At 34.1% G+C, this 9,223-nt stretch overlaps 1 long non-coding RNA gene across 1 annotated transcript; it reads right to left on the bottom strand.

Moving 5' to 3' along the window:
• Positions 1–1,532: 1,532 nt before the first annotated feature.
• LOC117305421 lies at positions 1,533–8,500 on the bottom strand. Its single transcript, XR_004520672.1, has 5 exons — positions 8,323–8,500; positions 7,042–7,180; positions 5,176–5,330; positions 2,727–2,876; positions 1,533–2,099 (listed from the first exon to the last, which is right to left on the bottom strand). It is a non-coding gene; the product is annotated as an uncharacterized LOC117305421 (long non-coding RNA).
• Between the last annotated feature and the right edge of the window lie 723 nt (positions 8,501–9,223).

Raw genomic sequence — 9,223 nt, 5'->3', positions numbered from 1 at the left:
TAATGTTGCATTGAATTTGGGTAACAGGGGGCACTTTTTTTTACCCTTCTTTTATTTCAAAGTTTGGCCAAAAAAAAAATAGTCATATTTTTCATGGCAATGAAAATGGGTAAGATGGTAGGTGGCTACAAGATTTTTACTCATTTTGGGGCGTGCCAAACAAAAAGATACCCATGTTTCATGTTACACCAAATGTGGGCTGCTCTATTTACATATTAAATATTGTATTTTTCACAGTCGGGCCAGACGAAAATATAATAATGTTTCTTATTACACTGAATGTTCACAGGTGGGCAACATTGTTCTGTTCAAACAGTTGGGCCAAATAAAAACAAAGTTATGTTTCCCAATAGTCTTAAAAAAAGGGTAAGTACACAGGTGGGCAACATCTTTTTTACTTTTTTTTTTCAAGTTTGGCCAAATAAAAAGATAGTCATGTTCCAATTGTTGTGAGAAAATGGACCAAACAATTTTGATTATTTGTTTTTATAAATATTAATTTATTTAAGAGAGCTTTTTTCTATAAATCTGTTGAACTAGAGTTATGTTATTTTCTGATTTCAAGTATGGGGGGCTGGATAGGTTTTTTTGTTAATATTAATTGATTTATTCATATTTGTTTGCTTTTTATGGGGGGGGGGGCTGTTAAAACAATGTTCATGTTTCGTCAGAATTTTTTTCTGATTTAACAGTTGGGAGGCTGGATAGTAATTTTGTTTACTTTATTTGTTGTTAATATCAATTTGTTTATTTATTTATTCATTTTTGTTTGGTTTTTTTTTTTTTGGGGGGGGCTTTTAAAAAATGTGGTTGGTCAGAAATATTGTTCTCCAGAAATTTATTGAATAAAAAGATTCCAGAAAGTTTAGTTAGAGGTTTTTTTTTCTATAAATTTGTTGAATTAGATTTATGTTATTATTTTTGGTTTGAACCATACACCGATGTGTGTTAGCACTGTATACTGTGAAAAAAAAATCACAGGCATGTTACTCGGGTGGGATTCAAACCCACAACCTTTTGTCAAGTCATTTATTTATTAATTTTTGGTTGCTTTTTATGGGGGGGGTGGTTAAAAAATCATGTTTCGTCAGAAAAATTAAGTTGGTCAGAAATGTTTTTCTCCAGAAATTTATTGAATAAAAAGATTCCAGAAAATTTAGTAAGAACTTTTTTCTATAAATATTAGATTTTTTTAATTTTCTGATTTCAAGTATGGGAGGCTGGACAGGAAATTTTTTGATGTTTGTTATTAATATTAATTTTATTTGTTTATGAATTTAGAAAATTACGCATCAAAATGAGCAAGTTATTTAAAGTCAGCGGGATCCACAGAAGTATCCAAGTGAGAAGTGGCAAACATGATTTTTTTTTCACAGTTGAGCCACACAAAAAAATTGTCTTGTTTCCCTTTTTTACTTTTCGTTATCTCTCTTGAAAGTATTGTTGGCCAATCAGATTTTAAAAAATGGTCATTTGACTTTATTTGTTTTTTTTAATAAAAGATTCAGGAAATTTATTTGGCCAGGAATTATTATTACTTTATTTTAATTATTTATTTATTATCTATTATTTTTGCGAGGGGGGGAGCACAAACTAGTGTATAAAAATGGGTAAATTCACATAAAATCTATTTAAAAAAAAATTATTAAAAAAATATAGTCAGAGGGTACCATTCCAACCACTAGACTCAGTGACCACTATTCTATCATCTCTAGCGTCTTCAGCTACGTTTTGAAATCCAGGTTTTGCCCGAGAAATGACGAAAAAAAGTAGGCACCTAGTGTGGGTAGCTGGGCGATATATATTTGTGCCAAACCTGTTACCCATGTTTCGTCTAAAAGAAAACATAATTTTATTTTCGTTGGGCCAATTAATCCTTACCAAATAATAGTATTCCTTTCAGTTTACAAAGTAGGTTTTTAATACTCAGCCTTGATTTCAAAAACCTTGACAGCATCAGAGAAACCTACACACTTGTCCACTCAATCAAACTTAAATAGTATTTACCAATGAAGATGTCACCGAGGATCCAAAGAGGGTTTATGGACGTCCATTCTAAAGAATCCACTCAAGCTAAGTGTTACTCCCATCTCGGTTTCCTAAAATGCAAGACGAGGAGAAGATCATTTACATCAGTTATACTCCAGAAGTTAACCCAAGAGGGTCAAAGTACAAAACAGCTCTTTTCAGAGCCACTATGGGTTCTTAAACAAATTGATAAAATCTCACCAACTAAATGTAATAGTTTCTTAAGACATCAGTGCAAGAATATGAAATGTCATCAGCTAAGTAAATCAATCAACAGTTTCTTGGGGTAAAAAACACACTGTATTCTCACTTGGCGTATCCGAACATGTGCATAAAATAACAAATCTGTGAACATTTTGGCATGATTGGTCATGAAGTTCCAAGAATTCAATAAAAGAAAAACCACCCTTGTTTAAAAAATTTGTGTGCTTTCAGAATGCCTCAGAGAGGCTTCAGACCTTAAGTCTTTCTCAGGTTCAAATATTTTACTCTTTCTCATAAACTATGTTACTTCAGAGGGAGTTGTTTTTCAAAATGTTTTATTCTTTCAACAGCTCTCCATTGTTCGTTTCCAAGTAAGTTTTTTGTGCTAATACATATTTTGAGTCCAGTGCCTTAAAAAGCAAGTTCTTGTGCTACAGTAAATAGCACTATTATCTGCATCTACAAAGTGTCCTGAAAGTCTCCATTGAACCTACCTTTACTTTGACGAGATTGACCAGAGGTGCAGCTCCCATCAAGCTTAGAATCTATTCCTCGTCGGCTGTTGGCTGGGCCAAAACAGAGGTTCCTGTGTCACAGATTGCTTGGCAAGCCCCATTGTAGAACTTTCTCGTTGGAGATTTTCCCTGTCCACAGTAAACCCGGAAGTGGTAAGAAAAAGAAACTTTTTGATTTGTTTTAATAAATAGCCCAAACACAAATAAAGTTATGTTTCCCTTTACAATGAAAAGAAAAACCCAGGTAAGTACCCAGAAACTTTAACTCCATATTCGGGTAGGGGTTGCAAACTATCAGCATTAATCAAGTTCAAATAAATACAAACTTTCTGATATGAACTTAAAGGGGAAATAAGCTACTTAAGGGCAATTCAGAATTATAGTCAATGTTGAAAAACTTTGATTTGTTTTAATAATTGGACCAAACACAAATAAAGTTATGTTTCCCTTTACAATGAAAAAAAACCCAGGTGGGCCACATCTTTTTCCTTTCATTTTTCAAAGTTTGGCCAGATAAAAAGATAATCGTGTTTCCAAAAAGGGTAGGTAAATGAGGTGGGTGGGTATAATTTTGTTATTCCATAGTTGGGCCAAATGAAGAGGTAGCCACGTTTCCTTTATCACACTAATGCCAAACAAAATAAATTTTCCATTTCCGGTTACCCGACCTACCCAAATTTATGCTGCGAGTTTCGCGACCCTAAACTTGGTCTTCATCCTTTATAAAACATAAACAAATTTATAATGATAACTTCATTAAATGAGATCGACTTCGTAACCATGAATATGTGTATATGACCAAAGAGCAACTTGGCATGTGTAGTTCATGCTTGTAGGCTTGGACAATATTCCTTTTATTCGTCCACATTATTTAATGATGATTTTGGGTTGAACAAAGAAAAATTGACTAGAGCGGGATTTGAACCAATGACCTCCAGTTTAACGTGCCGGCGCTCCACCAACTGAGCTATCTAGCTAGGTTTGTTGGTGGTCTCCCATTTAATGATGTCGGAATCATTATTTTGTTACCCACATACATTTACGCTAATGTGTGTTAGCACTGTAAACTCAGTACTTTCACAAGATCTGTGAAAAAAATTCACTCGGGTGGGTTTAAAATTTAAGACCTTTTCAAATAATACCAAAATTATTTTGTCATCAAATTTTACCATGATACAGGACAAGATGTATAAGTTATTTTGACTTAAATTCCTCTTTATGGCAATCAGGTATACCCAACCTTTTACTGTCTACATTGTACCTATGGTGTAGTAAAAATCTTGACCTAATACTAACACACATTTGAAGTGTCTACTGCACATGACAGCCTGTTCTATATGTGTGCATAATTAATTAAATCCTTCCCATTTCATTCTAGTTGTCCAATAAGCATCCATAATGCACATGAGGGTGACTACCTTGTTCCCACTGGTACCTGATGATTAGACTTTTGAATGTGGGCTAAACATTGTGGGGACGAGCGTGCCACCTCTTGCATAATAATGAGAGCACACGGAGTACAGCCCCATCAGCTGCTGAGATTGATTGTTGCATTGTACGTACATGTGGACAAAGTCTTTGTGTGAGACAGCCTGGACGCTAAGGCTTTAATGTTTTGGTCAGGTCAGGATCAATTGGGAATCTTGCGGTTGGGACAGTGACTTTCTAAGTTTGGAAATAGCTCTTCGTTGTTTTGCAAGATCATCTCACTTCATCATGACACTTCATCAAAACTGCGAGTTCCGATTTTAAACTTCTTGAATGAATGGAAGCTTTTTTATTGATATAAAATTATTCAACACAAAAAAATACTGCAAAAAAAATAAATTCCCAACCTTACTTCCCTAATTATTTTGAGATGGCATGTAATCGGAAACAGAACATTTATTTAGTTTGGCCTAATTGAATAGTTTGGCCCCGAAAAAAAAGGTCATGTGTTCCATTTACATCAAGGCCAAGATCGGGGTAAACAGCAGTGCCCAATTTCGTAGAGCTGCTAAGCACAAACATTTGCTTAGCATGAAATTTCTTCCTTTATAAAAACAGGATTACCAAGAAAATTTCCATTTGTTGCATATTGCTTGTTACTGGTATTCAGCTATTGTTTCCTCATACTAAAACTCACATGGAAATTGGTTGGTAATCCTGTTTTTATCGAGGCAGAAATTTCTTGCTAATCATTTTTTTTGTGCTTAGCTCTATGAAATTGGAGTACGTTTTGGCGACCCCAACCAAAGCCCAACCGAGTCAACAAGTCAGTTACCAGTTGGTCTGAACAACATCGTCACCGCGCCTCAACCGAACACGTGAAAACGCTCAACCGATGAACAATATTTTTGGTTGGGGGTCGCCAAAACGCACTCCTGGTGGCCTCTGTGGCCATTGTGTTATTCCACTTCTAGGCCTATAACAATAATCTCAAGCTTACCAGGTCCATCTTTCACAAGTTTAGGTTTGGTGAGTCCATTGTACTCTCTCTCTCTGTCTTAGTCTCTCTGAAGCATTACAAGTCGGATTTAGCTCTGGATGGATCTGTGCATAGACACTCTCCTTGATATTCTTGAAGGTCTTAAATAGCAACTCCTATAAACACAATAACATTATAAATTTGGATCAAATGATAATATTCTGCCACCAGTGGAGCTGACCTGGCTCCTCAAATACGTCAGGATTTGTGGCTCCCAAAGTTTTTTAAAGGGAAATAAAGTTTGAAAATTGGCCAACACCAACAATAAAATTATTAACAAAATTATGAAAATATTTAGAAGAATTTAAGCAAGGGATAAAAAAGAGAAAAGTTATTAAATTCATTGATAATCTATTAAGATTACAAACAGGTCTCGGCTAAAAACCCCAGTTGCAGTGTATAGAAGCATTTAAATTTAAAAAAAGTTATTTGAAGGGAATTAGAGGAAATTTCAAAGATATAGGGGGGGGGCCTACATATGATGTAGGTACACCTACAACGAAAAACAAAATCATTAAAAAGTGAAATTATTTAAAAGCACAAGAAAAGCAAGAAATAAGAAAAGAAAAAGGGGTAACAAAGAGAAAATTATTTAAAATTTTAAACAAGGCTGGACCCAAAAGCCAAATGCGAATAAATGTAAAAACATCAACATTTTAAAAAAATAGTTAGAAGGAGATTTCAAGAGGAATTCCAACTGTATGTACAAATGATGCAGGTACAACTACAACAACAAAATAAAAGAATGAAATTATTTAAAACAAATAAAAGATAAGAAAGGGATAAAAAAGAGAAAAGTTATTAATATTGTTAAATATTAAAAAAGGGAATTATTTAAAAATACACGAAGCAGTAAATTAGGGAAGAAAAAATTGTTATTATAAGTTCATTATTGGTCAATTAAAAGTGCAAATATTTAGGCTCATCGAAAAAGCAAAATTTAGGATAAATACCAAAGTGAGTCCATTAAAAGGTATGCGGATTGAATTTAAAGAGAAAAGTTCAAAGATATAAATGAATGCAGGAACAACTACAGCAACAAAATCAAAATAAATTGTTTAAAACAAATACAAGATTTATAAGCAATGGATAAAAAAGAGAAAAGTAATTAAAATTGTTACAAACTTAAAAATACAAGATAAGCAGTAAATTTGGGAAGAAAAATTGTTATTATTAATTCATTATTGATCAATTAAAAATGCAAGTAAGGCTCAACCAAAAAGCAAAATTTAGGATACAAATAGTAGTAAAAACTATTAAATATGCGGATTGAACTTTAAAGAGAAAAGTTTAAAGATATAAATGAATGTAGGAACAACTACAACAAAAAAACAAAAAGAAATTATTTAAAACAAATACAAGATTAGCAAGGGATAAAAAAGAGAAAAGTAATTAAAATTGTTACAAACATAAAAATACAAGATAAGCAGTAAGTTTGGGAAGAAATGTTTTAATATAAATTCATTAATGGTCGATTAAAAATGCAAATAAGGCTCAACCAAAAAGCAAAATTAAGGATACAAATAGTAATAAGAACTATTTGAAGGTAGCCGATTGAATTTTAAGGAGGAAAGTTCAAAGATATGATTGATGTATGTACACCAACAACAACAAAAGTATTTAAAAAGTTTTAACTTTTCACTTTTTAAAAATATTTAAAATTAAACAAGAAATAAGGGAAGAAAAAAAAGATACAAAAAAGAAAAAATAGTATTATTTATTATGAGTCTACAAAAATTGCAAAAAAGGCTTGACCAAAAAGTAAAACTACGGATACAATTGATAGTAAAAACATTCAAAGTTAGGAGTTTCAAAAGATTTACAAACCTCACTGAGTGTTGTTCCTAGAAAGGAGCTGATCCATTACATTACTACATGAAGATCAAGATCACCAGTGGCGTCAACTTGTTTCCTCAAATCAGGTTTTGTGGCTCAGACTACTAAAGCACGTATGTGATACTATAGGCTGTTGAGGTAAAAAAATGTGGAAATCTTAGCGCAGAGCGCAAAAGTATGCCAGCTCGAAAACTTGCGAGCATGAAGCCCATACTCAAATTTATCTGTGGTTTTAAAAGCCCTACTCTGCGATCTAGGGCATTATTATAGTATGATTATATCTCTGCAATCTAGGGCATTATTATAGTATGATTATATCTCTGCAATCTAGGGCATTATTATAGTATGATTATATCTCTGCAATCTAGGGCATTATTATATCTCTGCAATCTAGGGCATTATTATAGTATGATTATATCTCTGCAATCTAGGGCATTATTATAGTATGATTATATCTCTGCAATCTAGGGCATTATCATAGTATGATTATATCTCTGCAATCTAGGGCATTATTATAGTATGATTATATCTCCATTTCTTTTAGAAATTTATCTAAAAAGAAAATATTTGTTATATAGGCCTGGGGGGGGGGGGGGGGTTGGCATCTCAGGGGTGCAGAATCAGTCTGCCACACAGGCACCACAGTGTCAGTGGCAAAAATCGACAGTCAATGTCATGACTCGTACTAGAATAGTGGCACTGTGGAAATGTATGCGGAAATTTAAGCACAAAAATAGTTGATGGTCTGACATTTCGACCCTAGGCTAAATGACAACACAACCAGTCAAGCACAAGAACTTGGAAGAACATCGACATCAAAAGCGATCATCAATCATTTTATGTCAAATAAAAAAAATACCAGTTGATGGCCCCCTCTCTCATCCTTTTTTGAGGCCGCTTCATATTTTTTACTTGATATTTTTTGTCAAAAAGACAAACTTTGTCTGTGCATTTCGACTCAAGTATTAGTACTAGTACTAGTAGGCCTAAGGCCAAGGGGTGACTTTAAACTCAAGAATTGTTGGCCACCTTTGAAAGAAATAAAAAATTAAAAATAAAAAGGCCCTCATCCTCCTCTTTTTGGAAAAACCCGGACGATCAACTGGTATTTTTTTAACTTTTTTACCTTATTAATAATAATATGCAATCAACACACTTACAATGACACTGTCTGTATGCACACACATACATTGACAAATAACACTGACACTCACACTCAACACTGAGACAGACGGTTTTCTCTTGCTTGGCGTTCATTCAAACAGAACTTACTCAAAATGCCTGCCTGGTGGTCTGCCTGAAATTTACACCCATTCTCCGGCTGGCTGTTCTCTGTGATTTGATGTGAATTCTAATGTTGACATTTGCATTGAAGATGATGGACAGCAAACGGAATACTTATTTAAAAAATTCCCAATCACAACAACAAAGAAGCATTTTCGTTGCAGAAGTTAATTTTCCTAACAACAGTCTAGTCCCCCTCCCTTTTCGCTAGCTCTTTGCTTCTACTACTAGGGACCATACTATTCTGTAACTTCTCAAAATGAGGGCGCTGTGCATTATTATTGTGTTTTCCCCGAAAGTTTTCGTCTACCGTAGCTGTGGCGTGGCGGGAAATTCAACAAACCCACATTGTAAGAAATATTCATATTTTTGACTTAAATGACAAATGAGTTAGCATTTACTGGTCCCAGTGTCGACGGCGGCTAATTTTTTTCTGGAAAGCATTTTTGTCAAAACAATGTTATATTGACCCCTTGCACGCGCGTCACACGCGGCAACTGATGCCACGCTCACCATGTTGGTGGTCAATAGGTTTACGTGTAAACGTCGCGTCGCCTAAAATGCGCACTTCTCTGAACATAGAGCAAGGATGCTCTGAATAACACGTTAACATTGACCACCAAAATGGCGCATCCAAGATTATTCTGATGATGACGTCAGGTGAAATGGGTCAATAGTATACACATAATGAATGTTTATGAGTGCAATGGTGCGAATATGTTCATGAGTTGAAAGATGGAATGTTCTATTCAACGAGGCGGAGCCGAGTTGAATGGAACATTCCAGCTTTCAACGAATGAACATATTCGCACCATTGCACGAATAAAAAAAAACATTCATTATTTGTTTTATATAACATCCAAGTAGAACTTTGTAATTTTGATTGAAA

Source organism: Asterias rubens, chromosome 22, assembly GCF_902459465.1.
Source record: "Asterias rubens chromosome 22, eAstRub1.3, whole genome shotgun sequence".
NCBI lineage: Eukaryota > Metazoa > Echinodermata > Asteroidea > Forcipulatida > Asteriidae > Asterias > Asterias rubens.
Note: the sequence above shows the minus strand (reverse complement) of the source record. Positions and strands in the feature narration are given on the sequence as shown.